We start from the raw sequence: 12,672 nt of genomic DNA on the forward strand, positions 1-12,672 counted from the left end.
ATATAATCTCATTAGCATCCATTAGGACTTAAGTATAATGGCATTTGTGTCCATTGTGCGCGCGGCTTAATTAAATCGATAACCATCCCTTTCTGCTTTGGGCCAAAAGAGCATTATATTATAAGAAAAGGTGAGTGCGTTTGGTTTTTATAGTTGTTTTGTGTGTTTTTGTTGTTTTCGTTTTATATATTTATATAAAGAGGCCTTTTACACGGTTGCGGATTTAAGGAATCCTTAACACCATGGGGCCCCCAAAAAGCTATTATTATAAGCGCTTGCGTGAAGGAGGATGACAACAAGAACAAACAAATGATGTATGATCTTATGGAAATGCTGATGAGCTGGAAAATGGGAATGGTTCCATCATAGCCACAGAGCAAAAGTAATTGGGCAGTTGAGTGACATGGCGTCATGCTGTCCATCTTAGTTCAGAGATCTGAGAAATTACACTGGTCAACAAGGTTTTTGCCACAACAACCAAAATATACTTTTCTAGTAGTTTTTGATGTGCTGAACTCGAATCTGAAGTCAGAAAATTGTTATTGGCCTCCGTTTTTTAAATATTACCGTTAGAAAATGTCAAAAAACGTCATTTTGGCTGCTTTCGAGGTTATGTTTTTATGTGGGGTAATACATTATGAATAAATTTGTAACGGTGGCTATAAGAACTGATTTTATTCTTTCAAAAAATGTTTAAATCTTTCCGATATCTCTTTTACTGCCCGAGATATTTAAAATTTAAATAGCGGTCTATGAATCAGAAACAACACTGGCCAACCAAATTAAACTTTTTTTGCCACAAGAACCAAAATATACTTTTCTGAAGGTTTTTGGGTTGCTGAGCTCGAATCCGCAATTAGAAAAATTTTATTAGCCTTTGTTCTTGAAATATTACCGTTATAAATGCAAAATAAAGGTTTTTTTTATAACGGTTATATTTCAAGAACGGAAGCTAATAGAATTTTTCTAATTGCGGATTCGAGCTCAGCAACCCAAAAACCTTCAGAAAAGTATATTTTGGTTCTTGTGGCAAAAATTCTGTGACCAGTGACTTAATCTTTAAATTAAGTTTAGTTTCTCTTTGGCTTATTAACTGAAACTTAAGATATCTCGAGCAATGAAAGAGATATCGGGAAAATTTAAACAGTTTTTGAAAGTAGAATATCAGTTCTTATAATAACCGTTACAAATTTGTTTATAATGAATTACCCCACATAAAAACAGAACCTCGAAAACAGCCAAAATGACGTTTTTTAGCATTTTATAACGGTAATATTCCAAAAGCGGAGGCCAATCAAATTTTTCTGACTTCAGATTCGGATTCAGCACCCCAAAAAATACTAGAAAAGTATATTTTGGTTCTTGTGGCAAAAAAAAAGTCGAATTTTGTTGACCAGTGTTATTTATTATGATAGGGAGGTCTGCCTATTCGGATGATTAAACGTGAAAATTTTATTGTTTTTTTTTCAAACAATTTTTTAATAAGATGTGCAAAATGCATGATAAGAATAAGACCTGTGTTTTTGAAGGAACAAAATTCCATCAAGATTGATATAAATTTGCGCAATTAAATTTATGTTATAATTATAATAAAAAGATCAAACTATAAGTCCTCATCCAAAAATTGGACTTTAGATAAAAAGACAAAAAAAAAAAAAGAGTGTGTGTACACATGTACACGCGACTGAAGTTATACTTCTCATTCAGTATTATGTAAATGAATTTCATTTGATATTTTTAATTTCTATTATTAAATTAATTAATCCACACTTCGTTTTTTATATTTTGATCAAGTGAACAATAAATTAATTCTTTCATCCTCCTTGCGTCCATGTAGTTTTCAATTTATTTTGTGAAATTTACTCATGTTGTGCGGTTCAGAACGTACGGTATATGCTTAACGAAAGTAAACGAATTGCGTATAAAATATGCGATATGGTAATTTTATGAGAATTGTGTGTGCTTGAGCACTAGTAGTAGCAATATGCAACTTGCAGGGTAGCTACAAAGCTCAAAAGCGAGCTGAGCTCAGCTCACAGCTCAGCTTAAATTTTAACACAAGGATATTTTTATAAATAAAACAGATAATTTTTTGTGATCTTTCCTCTTGGTTTTTTTAATAGTAAATATATTTCTATTTTTTTAGTAAAATATTTCTTTTTTTATCATAAAAAAAAATTCCGGTACAATCCGGTTTTTCGACTTTTTTCAAAATTCCGAGAAAATCGCGTTTGAAAGTTGGGGTAAATTTTTTTTTCGAAAAATCCCCGAATCTTTGAACGATCCTGGAAGCTAAACCGCTTGGGAGCAATTTTTGGGAGTGATGCCAAACGATAGCTTGTGTCATATGCCTACGCTTTGCACATTGTCAGATTTTTAAAAAATCATCTTCCATGTTAAACTGCCACATCATGCCTATTTTTTTCAGAATCGGGCTTAACTTTTTTTTTACCTTTAAGTGCTCCCGGTTTGAGAATGCGTGGACCTACAGGGATGAGATTTGTACCCAAATGTAGGTTAGAGTCTCCGCTATCTTTTGGCATCAAACAATTTTTATTCATTTTCTTCAAAATTCCGAGAGCTAGCTCAAAATTTGACCTAGCTCAAATTTGAGCTGAACTGTGAGCTGAGCTGAAATGTGAGCTTTTTGCAACCCTGGCAACATGCCACATGCAACTTTCCACATGCAACTTGCCACATGTAACTTGCCACATGCAACTTGCCACACGCAACTTGCCACATGCAACTTGCCACATGCAACTTGCCACATGTAACTTGCCACATGCAACTTGCCACATGCAACTTGCCACACGCAACTTGCAACATGCAGCTTGGCACATACAACTTGCCACATGCAACTTGCCACATACAACTTGCCACATGGTACTTGCCACATGCCACATGCAACTTGCCACATGAAACATGTAACTTGCAACGTGTTGTGTGTTTTATGTTGCCGTACTACGGCGTACTGCATTTTCAAAATACTAAGTACTGCCTACTCTAAAGGTGAAACGACAGCCCTGCTACCCAGGGTGATCGCGTCATAATCCCTTTGACATTCTTGTCAAAAAGTAAATTTTCATATCCACCCTCCCATAAGAAGTATAACTTCAAAAATCACTTTTTGTCAGCTCTAATTTTGATGCCCAATGTTTTTGAGCTTGAGGTTCTTAACTCAAACTTTTTTTTTTGTTAGTATAATAATTTTTATCAAAATACAGAACCGACTTCCATGGCTAAAAACTGGGTTTTATGGTTTTTCTAATAGTTCCTATGGCCAGAACTGAACAAAATTGAAATGGGACCACATTGCAGGTTGCAGCCACCAGCTATCCAATACAAAGAATTATCAAAATTGGTTCACTCAGTCCAAAGTTAAGAGGTAACAAACACAAAAAAAAAAAACAAAACAAAATACAGACGAATTAAATACCTCGTCCTTTTTGGAAGTCGGTAAAAATGATATTGATATGATCAAACGGAAGCTAGTTTTTTATCAAAATTTTTGTCTATGTTTGATCAAATCTTTTATTTTGTTCTACAAAAAGAGCAAGGTAGAGCAAGTACATTTACAAATTGTGAATATAATAAAAAAATATTTGATACAAAATTATTTAAGTATAAAATTTGTTCCATTGATTTTTACTTGCGATATAGGTAGGTACTATATATCAAGTTATGCATTCGTACAAAATAATGTCATTTTTCCATGACATTACGATGGTAGAGAATGCCAAAAAAGTCAGTCCCAGAAGTCCGTCTGTCTGTCTGTCAGTCTGTCTGTCTGTAAACGAAGCTACAGCCTAAACGGATGGACCGATTGATGTCAAACTTGGTATGTAGCGTTATTTGGCAACTCTCCAGAGGGGTTTTTGGAATTAATTTTTTTGGACCAAAAATAACGGTACTTGTCATAGACCAATTTTAGTAAAATTGAAATATCTCGAAAACGGCTCCAACAATTTTGTTTAAAAAATTCAAATGTTAGTTTAAAGCTAAGGTCTATCTTCTAATGAAAAAATTTTTTTGTTTGAAAATCATTATTAACGGTACCTGATATAGAACCGTTTTTTTCAAATCCTATTATCTCCGAAGCCGCTTATTCGATTACAACGAAACTTTTTGTGAAGAAGAATTTATATAATCTTAATATAAGCCAAAAATTAAATTTTGAAAAAAAATAATTTTTGGATTTTTAAAAAAATTTTGAAAATTTTTTTTTGAAAAATCAAATTTTCGAAAACGGGACATTGAATTTGTTTGAAATTTTGTTTGAAGATGTTGATTAGTGATTTCTACAAAATGGCATACCAACTTTATTTTAAAACTTTTTTTTCCAAAAAATTATTTATAAAAAATTAGTTTAAAAAACGGCTCTAACGATTTTGAAATTTTTTTTTTCTAAAAATGCATCTTAATATATCAATCAAAACTGCATACTTGTTTTGGAGGGCAATTTAATTTCAGATTTATTTTATTTTTTTAAAAGAGTAATTTTATTTTTTTTCCAAATTTTTATATAAAAAGTCTTAAAAATTTAAGCAACTTTTACTCTAAGAGCAAGTTCGTGCGACCCAGTCGTGCATTTTATTTTAAATAAAAACTATTTTTTGGACTGTTGTTAATGTATGTACAAATAGGTAGGTACTCGTACCTGTCATAGAACAGATTTTTTTTTATCTATGAATTTCTCGTAAAAGACTTGGTCGAATTCAACGAGAATTTTTATAAAAAAGAGTGAAATTAATTTTAATGTTAAAGTTTCTAAACATTTTCTGATTTTAAAAAAATTCAAATTTTTGTTTGAAAAATCAATTTTTTGAAAACAGGTAGATTAATTTTTCTGAGCCTTCATTTTTAAGTTAACCCTTAACTATAGTGGTGGGTCCAGGGGACCCACATCAACTTTTAAAAAGTTAATAAAAACCGTTGAAAATGAATTTTCTCTTTTTTTTTTTTATTTTTTTATTTTTTTTTAAATTGTTATCTTTTGATGCTTAAAAACAAAATTTATAAAAAAATTCAATTTTGTATTTTATTTTATCATTTCAAAACACCACAAATTTTCACCACTATAGTTAAGGGTTAAGCACATTTTTGAGTTGTAAAAAATCATTTTATTTTTAATACATTTTTAAAAAAAAATATCTTTTGCAAGATTGCAACTGAAAAATATTTGCATTTAAAAAAAATGTTGCAAATGAAAAATATTTGCATTAAAAAAATATATATATTTGTTGCAATTTTACTTTTATTTTACATTTAAAAAAAAAAACTTTACTGCAAATGCAAAAAAAAAATATTTTCGCTTAAAAAGAAATTGGAAATTCAAAATTTTCTGCATTGTAAAAATAAATTCTATGCAAAATGTGTTTATACCTATTAAATATACATATATTAAAAAATTTTTTTTTGAATATCTCACAATTTGGACTATTTTCCTATAAATAAGTTATTTCAGCTATAATAATGAGGCAAATATATAAGGCAAATATTGAAAATTGTAAGAAATTATACGAAATATAAAAAAATATTTTAAATATTTTTTTTATACCTATTTTGCATCGTTTTTTTTTCAATGCACGAATTTTTTTATTTGCAATAAAACTTTTTTATTAGGTTATGCAAAATATTTTTATTTGCCGTACAAAGTAAAATGCCCAAAAATATATGGAGAAAAAAAAAACAGAATCGACACAAATGAGACCTATATTGCTTGAAAGGGTATCAATAGAAGATAACGAATATGAATTTTTTTTATCAAAAATCCATCCCCGGGACTTGCTATGACGATTCTTATTTTCAAACTATAAAATGCTTTTTTTTAGTGTCTTGGTTTTAGTTCCATGAGATTCAGCATCGGAAAATATGTAGGTACCTTAAGATAATGTGCCATAAGCTAAGGTTGAATTTTAAATGGCGAAAAAATTTCATATTCGTTATCTTCTATTGATACCTTTTTCAAGCCATATAGGTCTCATTCGTATCGATGCTGGGTTTTTTTTTGGGCATTCTCGTTTTATTTTAAATGCAATTTTTTTTCTTTAACAATAACATTTATTTTTAATGCAAAACATTTTTACATCCAATATACAATATTATTTTTTTTTTTTTATGATAATATTTTTCATTTGCAACAAAAAAGTATATTTTAATGCAAATTTGTTTCAGTTGAAATACATATATATTTTTGGTTATCCTGTTGCTGATTAATATTTTATCAAAAATGGGTTGCCAATTTTTTTTTTTTTTTTTTTTTGAAATTTGTTGATAAAATTGCAATGAGCGTGGTCACCGGGAAACAATATATTGTTTCCCGGTGACCACGCTCATTGCAATTTGAAGCGAAACGTTCGGGGTGAGTACAGTAGTGAACTCACTTTATATTTACATATATATAACGCGGATAATCCGAAAAACCCTAATAATGTCATGTCTTAACAACCGCGAAAACCTTAAAACTCATATGTTTCATTAAGTCCAAATAGAGTCGGTTTGATATTTTGTATCTACTTACTTATCAATTATTTCCAGAGCATACTTAGTCAAAGAACTTGCATGCTTTTGTAGATTTACAATTTCCTCATTTGTTTTAAAAAAGCATTATATGCTTTGCAGACACATAAAATGTTGTCCACCTGCATTTTAATAAAAAAAAAAACACATAGTATTTAATTTTATAGGTTTTTGACACCGTTTCGGATCATTCCCATACAATTTATTGGACACAAATAATAACGACTATAGGTACAAGCTAATTTTAACCATTAAACAATAACAAGAAACAAAAGTGAATGAAGGAAAAAATAACAATGTACTGTGTCTGAACATCCCTCGTCTGTTAGTTCGTTTTGAAATTCAATAAATTGTCTGGGTTTTATTGGAGTTGTTCTAGGACATTAATTTTTGCGTCAACTGGTAATAATAAATTGAAACTTTATACTTCATCGTAAAAAATACATTTTTAATCGAGATGGTAAATTTCCACGCAAATAACAAATAAACATGCTCTTGGATACAATTTCTTATTTGTTTTTTTTTTGTTCGATAGGTGTTCGAAACGAAATAAAAGTACCTATACCTACTTTTGGATAATTACCTACTTTGTATTAAAAAAACTTTTAAAAGAGTTACAATGTGTAACCCTTAAAAAAAATACAAGAATTGATGACATTAAATACATTTTATCATATTTGATAGAAACCACTTTTTCGCTTCTACAGGTTCAGAATTGTTGACATTTAAATAAAACCCAACAAAAGTTACCGATTCTCAAAATTTACCCATTTTCTACTCATTTTTCTTCACCTGTTATCTCAAGCCTACCAAAAAAAAAAAACCTACCTGTAACGCAAGTCCCCAGCAATAGATCATTGTTCTCTTTAAAAATTTAAAACAGTTAAATGGTGATGTTAATGGAACAGCCCATTTTTATAATTAGCGGCATTTTTTATTTTAGAGCTCTCGTATCTTCTGCATCGTGCTTCTGCAATTTATCACCTGTGACATTTCACATTTCTAGAATTTCGATTGAAAGTTGAAAAGAAACGAAACAAAAAAACTTACACGCAAAGACTCATTTAAATGTCAATCTTATGAATAATTCATTAGTCCCTTTTTGATATAGCCTTTGACTAAAAAAAAAGGGTTACAAAAACTGACTAATTAAAAACGAAACCTTATCTCGAAAAAAACCAACAAAAAAACCAACTCAATAATTGAATTGCCAAAGGGCAATCGTTGTGGACCCTTTAAACATTCACCATATCTAAATGAGTGTCCCAAGTGGCCATGTTTGTGGTCCATAAAACTTAAATGAGTCGTCTCCCATTTGTGGCATGTTTCATGTTCCAGAATACCATAAAGCTACTTCTAATGAGATAAAAACATCATCATCATGATCGTCATAATATCAGGCAAGAAATTCTTTTGGATCAGAAAAAAAAAAAAAATATATATATAAAAACCAGTAACCGTTGTTGGGATATAGCCAACGTGTCCATTGGACTTCAAGACTGAATGGATACCATTTTTCATTAAACTATACACTGACACTCGACAACTTTTTTGTTAATTTAATTGGAAGGAATCTTGTTACAAAGTTTGAAATGCAAGTTGTGTTTGTGGGGTGCGAGTAGCAATCAAAAATTCTTTCCTTTTTCAGTTCTGTTAGTTACAGCTAATGAGCGCGTTTAACGAGTGAGTATAAGGTACAATTTGAAATGAAGTTGATGGAAATCGTTTGTAAGTTTTGAAATTTTACTGCCGAAATGAAAAAATGTAACTTTATTGAAAACCAAACTATGTTCAATCATCAATGAAACTGGTTTTATAAAAATAAGTACCTAATGATTTTTCACTTCTCAAGGCCTAGTAATTACCTACTTTTTCGTTTCTGCAACAATTTGTATAATTCATAAGCGTAATCTCTTTCACACTTAGGACCCTATAGAGAATCTCACAGATAAAAATATCAGAGATATTTTGGAAGAAAACTGACTATCAATTTCATGACACGACTAGGGTAGACCCACAGAAACGGATTTTCATGAAAAACACCACAGGCCTTATCTCACCCGTCCTATAGCTAGTTATCATAAACTAAGTCCTCAGAAGATTGCTATGGGGTCTGTCTAATCTTCCTTAGCTATAGAACTTAGTAGACCAGTGCCAATCCGGTTTTTTTTTAGCTTAAAATCGTTTTTTAAAGATTGTGTGGAAAAACTATACTTTTGTTTTAGAAAATATTGAGAAAAATTGAAAAAAAAACAAAAAAAACGATTCTTAAGATCGATTTTTCCGTAAATGACAGTATATTGGTGAGAAATAATGGGAAGGTCCTCCGCTTTGCAATTTTCCATTTTTACATCAAGCTTCTACTAAAAAAAAATAATTTTTTTATTAATTGTCTTTTTAGCAAATTTCTTCATATTCATATTCATATTTCATATTCTTGTAGGAAATTGAACGCTCTACAAAAAGGCCTCATACACTTTTTTCGTTTATCTAACCGTTGAATAGATATTTGAGGTCCAAAAATCGAGAAAATCTTTAAAAATTCGTTTTTTGTTCTTAATTTTGTAACAAAATCGAAAATTATAATAGTCAAACGCGCAAGACATATGTGTGCCCTTGATTATGAAAGTGGACTAAGTCACTTTTTGCATTGTTTAAAGAAAAACTTACATAATAATTTTCTTATAACGATTTAATTTAATTTTTTTTTATGAAATCACTAGAGGAGCAATAAAGAAGTTTATTTACTGCAATTTCGCTTTCAAATAAACTTTACCCCTTAAATAATAATTATTTTAAGGCTTGATTTGATGCCATTTTTAGGATTGACTTAGTCCACTTTCATAATTAAGGGCACATGTATTCTTGTAGGAAATAGATTGTTCCACAAAAAAGGTCTTATTAACTTTTTTCATTAATCTAACCATTCTAAAGATATTCGAGATCAAAGTTAAAAAAAATTATAAAAACATTTTATTTTTTTTTTAAATTTTCCAGTTCACTGAAAATTCATTATTTTCAATTTAGCAAGATATATTCTTGTAGGGGCTTAAACGTTCTACAAAAAATTCCATGGCATCAAATTGATTGCTTTAACCGTTTAGAAGATATTCGTATCCGTATATTTTTTTCGTAGGGTAGGATGGTATAAGAGTGCGCGGTTGATAAGAGTGCGCAAAGCGATTTTCTACGGTTTGAAAGGGAACATAAGACTGAATGCACTTATTTTGGAAAGATCTAAGTGAGTTTGATCTGCTGTCAAAATTTCATGCAAATGTGTTTGTAAACAGAGGCGCTAGTTAAGTTTAAGTTTTTTAGCACTTTTTTTTCCAATTTTTCTTGCCAAACAAATTAAATTTTCCGCTTAACAACAAAAAATAACAATAAACAAAGTATGGGACATTGAAAAGTCGACAAAAAGAAACATTTAAGGAACACGTAAGATTGGTTATAAAGTGCATTGTGAAATACATATATATTCTTCGATTACATGTCTGGACGTGTAAGAGTGCGCACAATGATGATGTATAAGAGTGCGCGTGTTATAAGAGCAGTAAATGCTATCCAAGGCTTCAAAATAACTGGCATTTGTCCATATACCAGCAAACAGCAGCTAGAAAAAGCAATTCCAACCAAAAATAAACCAAATACAAGTTTTACAAAAAACAAGCGAATGAAAGTAACTAGGAAATCGTCGCCCGAGAGTTGTTTTGTCGTAAACGCCAAAATGCACTTTTTTAAACTGGATATGTCATAATAGGTTTTAGAACGTTCTCTTTTCATTTCTGTTATCAGATTTGTCCTATCGTTTACCGTTACTGAGATAATTAGTGTGCATTTTGTCGTATATCCACAAAATAAGCATCGGATTAGCGTTGGTTTGTCGTAAGCGCCAACTTTTGGCGTTTACGACAAAAATTCTATGTATTTTTCAGCTTTTTGAAGTTATACTTCTTATGGGAGGGTGAGTATGAAAATTTACTTTTTGACAAGAATGTCAAAGGGATTATGACGCGATCACCCTGGGTAGCAGGGCTGTCGTTTCACCTTTAGAGTAGGCAGTACTTTAGTATTTAAAAATGCAGTACGCCGCAGTACGGCAAACATAAAACACACAACACGTTGCAAGTTACATGTTTCATGTGGCAAGTTGCATGTGGCAAGTTGTATGTGGCAAGCTGCATGTGGCAAGTTGAATGTGGCAAGTTGTATGTGGCAAGTTGCGTGTGGCAAGTTGCATGTGGCAAGCTGCATGTGGCAAGTTGCGTGTGGCAAGTTGCATGTGGGAAGTTGCATGTGACAAGTTGCATGTGGTAATTTCCATGTGGCAAGTTGCCAGGGTTGCAAAAAGATCACATTTCAGCTCAGCTCACAGCTCAGCTCAAATTTGAGCTAGGTACCATAGCTCAGCTCATTTGAGCTGAGCTGAAAGTGAGCGCCCCAACTTCCAACGCCTATATCTAGGAATTTTGAAGAAAATGAAAAAAAAAAAATGTTGATGCCAAAAGGTAGCGGGGACTCTAACCTACATTTGGGTACAACTCTCATTCCTGTAGGTCCACGCGTTCTCAAACCGGGAGAACTTAAAAGTTAAAAAAAAAAATAAGCACGATTCTGAAAAAATAGGCATGATGTGGCGGTTTAACATGGAAGGCAATTTTTTAAAAATCTGACAATGTGCAAAGCGTAGGCCCATGACACAAGCTATCATTTGGCATCACTTCCAAAAATTGCTCTCAAGCGGTTTAGCTTCCAGGAGCGTTCAAAGATTCGGGGATTTTTCGAAAAAAAAAATTTACCCCAACTTTCAAAGGCGATTTTCTCGGAATTTTGAAAAAAGTCGAAAAACCGGATTATACCACTATCGGGTAGCTGAGAATATAAGCTTTCATATGGCACCACTCCCCTGTCTCTAGATCAAAGCGTTCCAACGCCTATATCGCGGAGTTTTGAAGAAAATGAAAATAAAATTTTTAATGCCAAAAGGAAGCGGGGACTCTAACCAACATTTGGGTACAACTCCCATCCCTGTAGGTCCACGCGTTCTCAAACCGAGAGAACTTAAAAGTAAAAAAAAATTAGGCACGATTCTGAAAAAATAGGCATGTTGTGGCGGTTTAACATGGAAGGCGATTTTTTAAAAATCTGATAATGTGCAAAGCGTAGGCCCATGACACAAGCTATCATTTGGCATCACTCCCAAAAATTGATCTCAAGCGGTTTAGCTTCTAGGAGCGTTCAAAGATTCGGGAATTTTTCGAAAAAAAATTTTACCCCAACTTTCAAAGGCGATTTTCTCGGAATTTTGAAAAAAAATCGAAAAACCGGATTATACCACTATCGGGTAGCTGAGAATATAAGCTTTCATATGGCACCACTCCCCTGTCTCTAGATCAAAGCGTTCCAACGCCTATATCGCGGAATTTTGAAGAAAATGAAAATAAAATTTTTAATGCCAAAAGGAAGCGGGGACTCTAACCAACATTTGGGTACAACTCCCATCCCTGTAGGTCCACGCGTTCTCAAACCGGGAGAACTTAAAAGTAAAACAAATAGGCACGATTCTGAAAAAAAGGGCATAATGTGGTGGTTTAACATGGAAGGCGATTTTTTAAAAATCTGATAATGTGCAAAGCTTAGGCCCATGACACAAGCTATCATTTGGCATCACTCCCAAAAATTGCTCTCAAGCTGTTTAGCTTCCAGGAGCGTTCAAAGATTCGGGGATTTTTCGAAAAAAAAAATTTACCCCAACTTTCAAAGGCGATTTTCTCGGAATTTTGAAAAAAGTCGAAAGACCGGATTTTTTTTTATGATAAAAAAAGAAATATTTTACTAAAAAAATAGAAATATATTTACTATTAAATAAACCAAGAAAAAAGAATAACGAAAAATTATCTGTTTTATTTATAAAAATATCCATGTGTTAAAATAATTCAATTAATAACTAGAACCAAACATCTTAAGGTATGGTGTTTTGTAAAAGTTTAAAATATCTTCATATTTCATTATACTTTCCAAATAAAAATCAATGTATCCCCTCACCCATCACAGCTCAGCTCACTTTACCTTAGCTCACCCAACAGCTCAGCTCAACCATCAGCTCAGCTCACTTTCAGCTCAGCTCAAATGAGCTGAGCTATGGTACATAGC

The sequence above is a fragment of the Episyrphus balteatus genome, chromosome 2 (genome assembly GCF_945859705.1).
Source record: "Episyrphus balteatus chromosome 2, idEpiBalt1.1, whole genome shotgun sequence".
In the NCBI taxonomy this organism is placed as follows: Eukaryota; Metazoa; Arthropoda; class Insecta; order Diptera; family Syrphidae; genus Episyrphus; species Episyrphus balteatus.